Source organism: Mus musculus, chromosome 8 (genome assembly GCF_000001635.26).
Source record: "Mus musculus strain C57BL/6J chromosome 8, GRCm38.p6 C57BL/6J".
NCBI lineage: Eukaryota > Metazoa > Chordata > Mammalia > Rodentia > Muridae > Mus > Mus musculus.
In genome coordinates, this window is record NC_000074.6 from 87,142,999 (window position 1) to 87,155,503 (window position 12,505).

The window sequence follows — 12,505 nt, forward strand, 5'->3', positions numbered from 1 at the left end:
AGGATGCCCTCAGAAAAGTACGGCGAGATTACCTTCTCTGTAATTGTTCTGCATTTCTCCGTCCTCACAGCGGCTAATGTTGGCTTTCAAAGAAAAACAGTATCACAGTGCTGTGGAGCAACATTTTAATGAACACCGTAGGGTTTACTGATCGCTGTTAATGAGTGGAGAATGAGCGTCCTGCAGGAGCCTTCTGTCTATCTTTAGAAAGCTGCCCTGGATGATGGAGGGATGGAGGGAGATGGAGCCACACCAGCCAGGTCTGCAAACAGAAAAACAAGTGCATCATGTGTTTAAGGTGAGGTACGATGCACACACTTCAGGAGCTAACCAAAACTCATTCGCACCTTTGTAGTGTCCTTCTCAATAAACAGCAGCCTTTAAAAGCGCGATGTACCAACTTCTCCTTAATATAGCTGTGGCTGTATTAAAGTCATGAAAATCAATAGACACATTTGTATCTCTGGGGCTCTTTACCTACCTGATGGTGTGGTTGATGGGGATGGTCCTTTAGGGCCAGGGTACTTCCTGTGAGCATGTGTCGCCGTTCTACTCCAGTATCTTTGCGGACCCTCTCATTAGCAAGTTAACATCCAAAGTTCTCCATCCCAAACTGGGTGTGGTGGCTACATGCCTATCAGTTTAGCATCTGGGAGGTGGAGACAAGTTGAGTTCCAGGGTTTTAGTTTAATGCGGCTAACTTATTTTCTCCTAGAAATAGAAATGTTCGCTCTGTTAGCTTTATTAGAACAAAGAGCTGGTAAGAGAATGGTCTATTAGATACATATAATAAGTGACACAAAATAAGCTTTGGTCATAAGAATGACTGAGACAGAACAGGTCGGTAGATACATTACAACTGTTCTTGACTTCTCTGGGCTTTCAATTTACTTCAGAAGTGAGTGCTGGTGGCATATGTTAGTTAATCAATTAGTTAGCTAGCTAGCTAGCTTTCGAGACAGTGCCTTGCTATATAGCCCAGGCTAGCCTGGAACTCAACATCCTTCTGCCTCAGCTTCCCAAGTGCTAAGATGATAGGATTATGCCAGCACACCCAGGTGACACATGACAGAAGTGGAAACTTCTGGTTTGTTTGGACAGTCAATTATGTTAAATGCTGTTCTTCTGGGGCACACAGGTGAAAGGATGTCTTGCTAAAGCACACACATGAAAGAATGTTTTTCTGAAGCAGACAGAGGTGAAAGGATGTTTTGCCATAGCAAACATGTGAAAAGACACATGATGTTCAAAAGGAGTATAAATATGACCCCACAAACAGTAGGAGCTCAAGCATTGCTTTGCTTTGCTCTGCCTCACTATTCTTTGCTAATGACATGCATGTATTGGTTCGCCTTACATTGCATTGCTAAGCTCCACTTGTGGTGATGCCATAGAGAGAAATTTGCCAAAGAACTCTGGAGAGCTCTTTGTGGTTTCTTATGGATTGAACTGTCCTTGCTGGTTCATGTGTGGTGACTGTAGCTGCTGGTTTGTGTTTGGTATTTGCTACTAGTCTGAACTTCTGATATCCTGACAATGAAGATAGGACCGGCCCCCAAAGAATTATTTCTAAACAGGTCTACTTTCCCCATGACTTAATAACTTTACTCTTCTACTACCTCTGGTGGGTGGTGGGCTAGAGGAGAGGTTGAACCCTTATTAAAGTAGGTCGAGAAAAAAATATATGCCTACACATGACTAGTGACCTTTAATATCAAAAGAATTTAAGACAGAAGATGAGGTGCCACCACAAGTCACTGAATGCTGGGTAGGGCAGAGGACTTTACCTGGATCTCCTTGTCAATATGTCCTATAACACAGTGGGGTGACTGCTCCTATGTACTTTCTACTAATGGGAACTTTGAGGCTTGGATAGTTAATACTCTTCCTTAAGGCCATATAAGTATGGTCTCCTTAAGGCCATGACTATGATAAGTAATGATCTGGCTTATGGTACCTTGACACCAAAGCCTTCTTTCTCTATATCCAGACCATTTGGTGTTTTAAATGTTGTCCAAGGAACTATATGTATATGCATGAGAATATGTCTTTTGTTCTGAATGAGTGCTATATGGACAGAGTACAGAAATCAACCAGAAGATGACTACAATGAGAATCACTTTTGAGTCCTCTATGATATGTAATATGAGACATACCCATTCCAGTGGTGCCAACCTTGCCTATCTCTAGGCCCATGGGCCTGAATCTGTCTTGTCTTCACCCCTGGCCTGGCAGCAGATTGTCCCTTGCTCACCTCTGTCTGCCAGCGTGGTCATAGGAACACTGGTGGGAGACCAAGTGGTTCCTTTGTCTGCATCTCTGTCCAGGAAACAATTCCTGCCAGGGATGTGGTAGAAGGAGTTTGGTGTGCTGTAATACCATTTGATTTCTTATTATCTCTCCTCTATATACAGAGGAACCGGCTCCCTGCTGTAGAGCTTCCTGCCTCTGCCTCTGACCTAGAGCTAAATACTTTTAGAAAGCTTAAAACGTGTACTCTCTGAATTGCTTTCTCTTTGTGTATGGGAAGTGGTTCTCTATGTGATGAGTGAAACAAATCTAGGTTTTATAACAGTTTTTAAAAAGCAAGATAAGCAATCACACAGGTGGAGCAAGGAAAAGCAGAGTGACGCTTGGGCAGCAGCTGATGCTGGGGACTCTGCCCTCTGTGGTAGAGCCTGGGGCCTTCTGCTTGGACCCTCCCACCCACTACCTGCAGCCACTCTCCCTCTGCGCCTGGAAAGTCACGAACTGGCACCGTGAGTGTGCCCATTGGCTCCATCCTTCAGCTCCACCAGAGTGGTTCTCATCCATGTTGGGATTCTCAGTTCATCCAGCCCTCATGCCAACGGCATGGTAGCTCTTCCTTTCCCCCACCTTCCTCCAGATAGAGGTTATGCATTGAAGGCTCTGAAACATTTGGTGCTTTGGTGGCATCTCTTCAGCAGTACTTCACTTCTGTTGACAGCACCTGACTGATGCATGTGCTCTATGAGAGAAACATACAGACACACAGACACAGAGACATAGACAGACCCACAGAAGGAGACACACAGAGTTGGAGATGTTGAGAGAAAGGGAGACTCACTATGACAGTCTTTATCCCCCCCCCCCACCAAAAAACAGGAATGCAGCCCCTCCTTCCCCCTGAATCATCCCTCACATGCATTCTTCCAAAACAATAAGTGTACCTGCTCCATCTTTGTCGGCAGCTGCACAGCAGCCTATGGACTGCTGCCTTTCGCTTCAACTGTGAAGTCATCCTGAACGAGGCTGTGCTGTCAGGATCTCAGGGTGTCCCCCTCTGCATTCACTTAGGCCCTATTTACTCCTCTCCTTTGGGCAGACCTGCTGGAATACAGGAGCCATGTGGATGACTGTGTTGGATGCTGGAGGGTTTTTGCTGAGGAATATTGGCAATGTCCTGGGAGCTGGGCTGTGGGTCCACTCAGCTCGGGCTTTCAAGAATAAGCAGGAAGGACAGAGGGACTGAAGTGGGCCACTGACCCTTTCGAAGTGATCCTGGACAGCCTTCTGAACAAATGACCATGCTCCTAACAGCTCAGACCTCGTGGAATGGTTCAATCCTTGGACCATGACTTCTGATTAAAAAATGGGTCCCTTTGCCATCCTGTCCTCTTCCTTGATTCTGTGATCCAGACCTGTTGGGGATCACTGGTCTCAGGGGCAAACTGAAGGTGAGGTAACCGTAGTCAATTACTGAGGCCTCCTCCCATCCAGCCTGGGCAATAGAGCCAGCTTTATTAACCCTACTCAAAGCCGTTAACAGTGGGAAATCTCTCCTAAGGTCCTGCAGCTGGTTCGGCTGGTTAGGATGACTGACAGGCCACTTATTACTCCTGTCTGCCCCTGTCTGGCCCCTCCAGAGGCTTTTATTAGCCCCTCACCTGGGTGAGTTGGGGCTTGGCAAACACTCTCCTTGAGGCAGCTTCAAGATTATGTTTTCCCACCTGAAATAACTGGCACACTTATTGTTTTTTTTTTTTTGAAAGAAAGAAAAAAATAATAAAACCTCATAATTGAAGTAAAAGAGGAATATGCTTCTGTCTTTCCGGAAGTGTATCTTTGAGGCAGAGGGACAATTCTAGTACCCACCACAGGGATTGCATTTCTGTAAAAGAACCCAGTCCTTCAGCTATAGCTCACTCATCGAGTGCTCTTATGTCACAGCTCCCATTTGTTAAAAGATGCCTACCTCGGCTAGCCTCGCAGAGACTTGAAGTACCAGGGTGCGGGGGGGGGGGGGGGCGGATATCTAGGAGGGCCCTGCCTGATCAGAGGAGAAGGGAGAGGGGAATGGGGGAAGGATTGTGGGAGGGGTGACCAGGAGGGGAGCCGCGAGTGGGATGTAAAGTGAATAAGTAATAAATAAATAATAAATAAAAAAAATACCTAATGGCTATAGAGAAAGTACTTGCAAATTGACACCTCATTGGGCAGAAAAGGCTCTTAAAATTCTGGAACATCATCCCAGGCCCCGTGCTTCTCCTAATGCAGTAATGCTTCCCTAGGAAAAAATATCCTGTGCACTCCTTCACCGCCAAGGAGAGAATTGGACAGAGATGGTTTTCAGCAAATTGACAAACTGAGCTAAACTTTATTTAATTTGATTTCAAAAAGGATGGATCTGGAAATAACATTGCTGGTTTCACTTGCTGGAAAAAAATCGATGCTATGATTTTTTATCTTCTTCCTTCACACTCCCTTGCCAGGGCGGTGTAATAAGTCATTTGGACGGGCCAAGAAAACAACTAGCCACTACCACTCTGGGTTGGTGTGGCTAGCCTGGGGACCCGGCTCTGCCTCAAGCCATAAGCTCCTGCGTACTCTGGGCAGGTGCTTCCCTGTGTAGGAAAATTGGCAGAACCACATCTCCCACTTCTCTGGGCCACATTTGGCTCTGAGTGGTCAGTACTTACTGTTTAAGCAAATTCTCACTACTCACAGAGGTAGGGAGATGTGTCTGTGTGTGTGTGTGTGTGTGTGTGTGTGTGTGTGTGTGTGTGTGTGTGTCGGGGCAGGGTAGAAACTTTTTCATAGATAAACTGGAGCTTACAGACTGAGGCCACTCACTCAGGTGACACAGGCACTGTGCAAGAAATCAGGGTGTGAATCGAGATAGCTTGATTTCAGAATTAGAATTAATATGGGGAGGAGTGTGGTGAAGAGGGGAGGACTTCCCACTCTTGGCTGAGGAGCTAGTGACGCTGATGGCTACCGAGAGAAGGCGAGTCACATATGGGAGGGCTTGGGTAGCCATTGGTAGGATTTCCATGTCCCAGTGAATGACTCCACACAGATGCACATTCAGGCAGCCCTAACTGGACTTAGTGGGTTAAAAAAGGGAAAAAGAACATGAAGGGGAGGTGGGAGAGGTGCTAGGTAGAAGGTCAGTAGAGCTAGAGGAAGGGAATGGAGGATGGATAGGACCAAGATACATTGTATAAAATGATGAAGATTTCAAAAACAAAGAAAGGAATGTATCTGGCAAAGTTGTTCTTTGTGCAATGAAGAAAGCTCTTCATTGCACAAAGAACAAAACCAAAACCCAAACTTTGCCATTTGATGAAATCTTCCTTCCTCCCAAGGGAAGCTCAACAAATCTAGAAGCATCTCAGCTCTCTAGGGGATTCTTAGTCTCCAAGACAACCACTAGAGAGTAGAGGAGCCTCCACTGGGCTTCAGGGGACCACATTCAGGCACCAGCTGAGCCCTGGAGGAGCCCTTTGGGCCTTGCTGAGGGGCCCAGCTCCTCACTTCTGCAACTATGGAGAATTCTCAGACAATTGGGGTCCCCAAACCACCATCAAGTTTGAGAGTTTTGAAGCTGACAGGCATCAATCATGGAGAATCACCCTGTCAAGCACTACACTGGTTGCTAATCCCCAGAGTCTGAGGAGCTTGTCAGGGCAGAGAGGAGTCCTGCCCCTGTCCAGGCTGTAATGTTCAACCGGGCTCCTGTAGGTCAGGTTCCTTCAGCTTGCCTTTGGAAACAGCAGCAAACCTGAGAGGAAGAATCATAGTTTCCACTAATAACACCTCAGAAATGACGAGCACCGGGGTAGGGCCGCTTTGTCACATTTTCTGGGGAACCACCTTTCTGAATGCCTGTTGTGAGGGAGAGTGAAGTGATACGCCTTACCCACGTTACATGTGACCTCAGTAAAAGTGGCCAAGGAGGCTTTCTCTAATCTTTGCTTTTCCCTGAGGAGAATAAGGTATCTGGAAATGAGGGCATTTCTCTACTCCAAGACTACAAATGTATGTATGTATGTATGTATGTATGTATGTATGTATGTTTTTGATACAATGTACAACGTATAACAACCAAAACAGGGTAATTAGTAGCATATTTGGTCACCTTAAACATTCACCATTTCTTTCTGGTGAGAATGTCCCAAATCCCCTTCCAATTATTTCAAAACATGCAATAAATATTGCTAATGGTTGTTACTCCACAAGTCATTCCTCCCTTCTGTCTAACTTAGCCCTGAGCTCCCATCTAACTTAGCCCCCAGCCTGTGTCTATCTTAGTTAGCCCTGAGCCCCACCCTTCCTCTCCTCCATTCCACAGCTGCTTCACTCTCAGCCTTTATGATGTAAACGTTTTTAATTATAAAAAAAACAATTGTGATCATATGTTACATGCCTTTCTGTGCCTGGCGTGTGCTGCTTAACATAGGAGCCTCCAGTCCTATCCCTGTTGTGGCAAATGGCTGAATTTCCTCCTCTCTTACGGCTGAGCAGCAGTCTATTGCGCATGTCTGGTTTTCCTTGTTCACCCATCAGCCGGACTTAATTTGACTCGATCGTGCTATAGTAACTTGAAATGTGTTTTTTTCTTCACCATATTGACTTCAATTCCTTTGAATAGGCTTAGCAGTGAGTCTGCTGGGTTATATGGTAGTTTTGTTTTTAACTCTTGGAAGAACCCCGCATTGTTCTCTATAACAGCAACACCAACAGGGCTTCCTTGATTGACTTGGGTGCTGTGACATATTTTCTTCCCCAGGGTCACCCACTGGCTGTTTCCTCGGACTTCAATGTGGACAAGAGACTTTCTCTGACCCTTATTCTAGTTTGAATATTGTCCTAATCTTTAAGGAGGGATTGTTTTTCATTGAATTCTTGTATTTATTTATTTATTTATTTCTGGACCAAAGAAGTTATCAAAAAACAAACAAAGAAACCCAGTAAATCAAAAGAAGCAAACAAAACTCAGGTGCCTCAGACCAAAGTGTGCGCGGCGGAGTGTGTGCACAGTGGAATGGGTGCACAGCCGAGTCCCGGCTGAGACTCACCCACCTTTGCAGCTGCCTGGCAAAACCTGTTGCAATCACTTGGACTTGTACACCTCATGACAGGGCCCTACTGGCCAAGCTATTAGAGGCAGGGTGCTTAGAGAGTCATCTGGTACCCATCCTCCCATAACTTAAACCTAACACAAAGAATTTTCCGTTAAGGGGCCATGGAACTCTCTATATGCAAGAAGTCAGCCAATGGGCCAATATGAAGCAGCATGAAAATATTTTCTTTATCCAAGCAATATATGCATGAGGCTAAAAGTAATAGAGCTGTCAGCTAGGGCTGGGTGCAGAAAACAACAGTGTCCCATCTCCCCTCTCCTGTCCCTCAGAGGCAGCCGCTTTCATTTATGCAAAGTTTTAATTGAAGTATAACCCACAGATAGAAAACACACATACATCATAGGATGTGCTTGGCTGGTTTTAAAAAACCGATTCTCCTGTAACGCAGATGAAGAAGTAGAGCTCTCTTAGCACACTGAAAGCCACCCTCTCCCCCATAATTAGCAATGTTTTATCTCTGCCTCGATGGTTAGCAAGCGGCCACTTTGTCCTTTGCTTCCCCTGGTTGGGCATGTCTGCATTGGAAGTGTAGTCACAGAGCTGCTTGACAAGTGACTTGCTCCTATGACAGAAGGGTTGCCTTCTTTGCAGCACCATCTCCCCTTTCCAGTTCTTCCAAGTATGACTAAGCCACCATTTTCTTTTTTCTATGCATTAGTCGCCTATGCAGATTAAGGCACCTTATCAGGCCTCTGAGTCCTCTTTCATCTATCGCAGGACAGGATTCATGGCAGAAATCAGTAGCAACCAGGGATTATAGGTCCTCAATGCCATAACCCATGTGCCACATTAGGAACATACTCTTAGAGCCTACTGCCATCTTATTCGTGGTTGCGGTTTGAATTTGAACTACTCCAGACTCCGCTTCGGAAAGCTTATTCCCAATCTGGGAATACTAGTTTTGGAAGGCTGTGGGACCTTCAGGAAGTGGGGCCTGACAGATATAGTAGGTCACTGGGGGTGTGACTCTGAGGGGTATAGCAAGACCTTGTTAATGCGATATGCTATGCCCCCTGTTCTAATATAATATGAGGAGCCCCTGCCACACTGCCTACTGGCATGCTTTCTCAGCTGACATCAGAAACTGGGAGCCCAAACCTTCTTCTCTTAAGTTTTTTTTCTTTGTTTCTTTTTTTTTTTTTTTTTTCTATCAGCGAATATGGTCACAATGACACAAAAACACTGAATATACTCTTGGTCACATTTGTCCTAAAATAAGTGGAGAAGGACCCGTGAGGACCAAGGGTACATACAGTGTGATACCTTTAACTTTAGTGATAGCAGGATAAAGCATGGATACATTGCTTGGATGGGTGGTAGCCTTAAACTAACCCTGTTCTGAATGACTGGTTCCCACAGAACCCCCCCCTGAAACCTGATCTCTCTCTTATAGAACCCCAAAGCCTGGTACACCAATTGAGTGAGGGACAGCTTGTCCCCTTGAGATGACATGTATACTTGTAAGGACAACATCAAGAGTCTCTCTCTATTTTCCTTAAATGGAGGCAGTCATAAAATCAGTAGCTAATTGACTTATGTCGGCACTCAGTTTTAGGAGGGTGCTCTGAGTGGAAAATACAATATGGGAAGGGGCTTAATTTCTTTTGGATTACCCTTTACCAGGTAGTGTGTAATTGCATTAGTAATCGGTGTCCTTTGAGTGGAATCTCAAACAAAGGATTAGCGGGAAGGAAGACAGAGGAATGCTGACTTCACAATAACTCACCGCCTTCCTAACCTGATTATATAAATAAATTCAAGCAATATTTTTCAAGACACGGGAGCTTGATCGTAAAGGCATGAGGGGGCCTGGGGCCTCTGCATGGCCCCTGGTTGCTGGGCAGTAACGGATTGCCGCAGTAGTGAAGGGCAGTCCCCAGGTGGTAAAATATCCAATATCTCTGAATTATCTGTCAGCACTCAGAAATTATTGAAGCCGGGCTCACTTCTCCAGTGGGGGGCAGGAACATCTTGGCTTCATTTGGCTAAACAATGGGGTTAAAATGGAAACGCCCCTGCTGTGACCTCCTACCAGCCCATTGGGTCACTCAGCTAGCTGTGGGCCATGGGGAGCCATGCAGGGCTGCTCTGGACAGTGCTACCTTCTTGACCCCCCTTCCCCCCAGCTCAGGCATCCTGAGCTGCATTTCAGCCTTGTATCTTTGTCCACAGGGGGTTTGCTAATCCTCCAGCTCTGCTCTCATCCACACAGACAAAGGAGGCAGCCACACTCCTCCCTGGCTGAATGGAGCCAGGTCTGGGTGACACTTCACAGAGCAGTGACAGGCTGTCCACATTGTTTGCCCAGGGCCTTTGAATTTCTGTTTTTACTTAAGCCAAAGCCCTGCTTTTGAGGCCTTAGTTATTTTAATTCCATTTTGCCATGGCTGGGCAGGAGAGCTGGAACAAGGTTCATTCCTGAGCCCCCTAACACCTCTCTGTCTAGCTGCTTAAGGCAGTTGAAACCTGAGTGCTTTTGAAGAGTCTCATAACAGCCTCAGAAATAGAGGTTACAGGAAGCTGTGGACCCACAGGAGGCACAGCAGGCCACTTGAAGACCCAACAAAGGGTGCCAACAGCAAGCCATGGGGGTAGACACTGCCAGCAGAGCCCTCTGAAGCTCCAGGGGGCCTACTGGTTTCAACATTCACTTTCCTCACCGATGACTTGGGAGTGATGGTCATTCTCCTGTCTCAGGGATTAAATGAAATAATTTCATACAGACTTCATTAGATATGGGCCGGGTTTCCTGAGGAGTTTCCCGAACCCTGAAGAACTAGGCATCTTTCTAACTTGGTTCATCCAGTTCTCCTTCTGGAATGTTCTCTCATCCTCACCTAACTGATTTCCACATGACTCCTCTTTGATTGTCCTTTGTATTTCCTTAGTCTTCATGCAGCCAGGCTTTGCTCAGTCTCTGACTCCTAATAGCTTCTCCCCACCCCACCCCCCACGACTCTCATTTGATGTAGCGGCCCTGAACCCAGCTGGAGCCACCGTATTCATAGGGCCATGCTCTGTATCAGATATAGGAATGTAGGAAGCCCTGCAGGGGTGACGTATGTCCCAAGTACACTGTGTGTTGGTGACATGCGAACAGCCATATCAAGGACCCCAAGGTCTCAGACCCATGAGAAAACAGCAAAGTCCTTTCCAGCCCAGGGTCTGAGAATGAATGTTGACAGTGTACACAGAAAACACCCATCGTTGTCTTTCTCAGCCTGTGTATGTGTAGCCTGGAGACTGTGTCTATGAAGATTAGATAAACCTGACTCTTTGTTCAGCTGTATATAATAATCCTGGCTCCTTGATATGCTGTATGCAATAGCTCTGTTTTCCTGTTCAACCGTATATCATAAACACATTGAGGTTCTTAGGTGTTGCAGCTTCCCCATCAGAGAGTCACTCCTCCTAGCTTTTCTGTGTCCACATATCTGTGTATGTTTGTTCTTTTTCATTCCCTTGGTGTCCTAGTCATGTCAAGTCCCTGGAACAATGCTGGATCCTTGGAATATATATATATGTGTGTGTGTGTGTGTGTGTGTGTGTGTGTGTGTGTATGTGTATATATGTATAGATATGTATATGGAGTTATATATACACACATATACACATATATATAATATATCAATAAATCATATATATATATATATATATATATATATGATTCATTAAAATGGCTTATAGACCATGGCCCAGCTATTGCAACAATGGCTGTCTACCAACAGAAGGTCCAAGAATACAGTAGTTGTTCAGTCTACAAGGCTGGATGTCTCAGCTGGTCTTCAGTATACCCCAGGAACCACAAGTAGTCTCTAATGCTAGTGAAGGAATGGACTTGCCAGTGAGAAAGCAAGCAAGCCAGCAGAGAGCAGAGTTTTCATCTTCCATGTCCAGTAGGTGTGGTCCAGATTAAAGGTAAATTTCCCATCTCAAAAGATCTGGTATAAGTGTGTCTTCAAATACCCAGATTAGAAGTAGGTCTTATTACTTCAAATGATTTAAGAAAAGTTCCCTCACAGGTGTGCCCAGCCATTTGGTTTTTAGTTCATTCCAGATGTAGTCAAGTTGACAACCAAGAATAGCCAGCTATCACAGCAACTATTGGGTCACTTGGTAATTTAAATCAGATATCACGAACCAAGGACCTTCCCTGGCTGGACTGTTGCTGCATGATGCTAAGAGCTAGACCCTCTTTACACTTCCTTCCCATGTGTTTCACTCACTTCATCCGTATCCCAGCTCTGCCTAGATGGTGCTAGATACGGTGAGAAAGCGAATAGCAAGACATTGCTTAAAGGTACGTGCCATCTTTTAGGAGGTACCAAGCAGTAGCATACATCCTAGAACTTTTCATTTGGTTATTTGTATAACAAATATTTACTGATCTCTATTCCAGCACCTTGCTGGAGACTATGGATACAGGGCAGAGAAGGTTCCCAGGCATTGTCCTTGTGAAACTCAGTCTGCTGGAGGAGGTGGGTGTGTCTATAGACCTGGACCTACTTGCAGTCTCGTGTAATGGTGACCACAGTGAGATGTGCAGGCATGTGGGAGAACACAGAAGTAAAAGACACTGCACAACTGGGAAGGGTGGGTTTTCCAAGGAGACAGAATCTAGCTGAGATCCCATAGTCAATTGAGCCGGTTAGAAAAGAGATCAGGAGGACGCACAGCAACCATTTGAGTGACTCAGTACAGACAGAACCAGGGAAGGATAGGGGGTGCTCACAGAAAGGCTGGTGCATCATCTAAATGAAATCATGGGTCTGGGAGCATGGCTCAAGACAAAGCCAAACTTAGCATCCTCGAGTGTCCATGTTTCATCCCATCATGGAAAATCTGACAACCTGGCCTTATCCAGTAAGGTAGGGATTATGGTCCCCATGTCCACACTGCAGATGAGGAACTGAAGAGAAGGGAGGTTGGGTGGCTTATGTAAGTCATGCAGCTAGCAAGGGCTAGCTCCCAAACCTTTGCTTTACTTTGCCCCTGGAGGAAAGGAAAAGTATATTAAAGGGGGTAGGCTATGCTACCTGTCTCTACCCATGAAGAGCTGTGTAATGCTGGGCAAATTATTTAAATGCTTTGTGACCATGGTTCCTTAGCCAAAAATG

The 12,505-nt window shown here is 45.6% G+C and overlaps 2 long non-coding RNA genes across 3 annotated transcripts in view, besides 1 other annotated feature; one reads left to right on the forward strand and one right to left on the reverse strand.

The window, feature by feature from the left end:
* Positions 1–12,505, forward strand: part of Gm27246 (predicted gene 27246) — a 96,690-nt gene that overhangs the window by 41,279 nt on the left and 42,906 nt on the right. The gene's annotated exons all lie outside the window — the stretch shown is intronic.
* On the reverse strand, positions 149–3,337 carry Gm34025. 2 transcript variants are annotated; one of them, XR_387865.2, is made up of 4 exons: positions 3,192–3,337; positions 2,878–2,989; positions 482–649; positions 149–262 (listed from the first exon to the last, which is right to left on the reverse strand). It is a non-coding gene; the product is annotated as a predicted gene, 34025 (long non-coding RNA). The 2 variants fall into 2 exon arrangements; XR_387864.2 differs by having other exon boundaries at positions 2,714–2,989.
* Positions 8,209–11,298: an enhancer, noted in NCBI's record as "VISTA enhancer mm1336". NCBI's record gives its function as "enhancer in: forebrain[3/4]" and the evidence as "EXISTENCE:transgenic organism evidence [ECO:0001131][PMID:17130149]".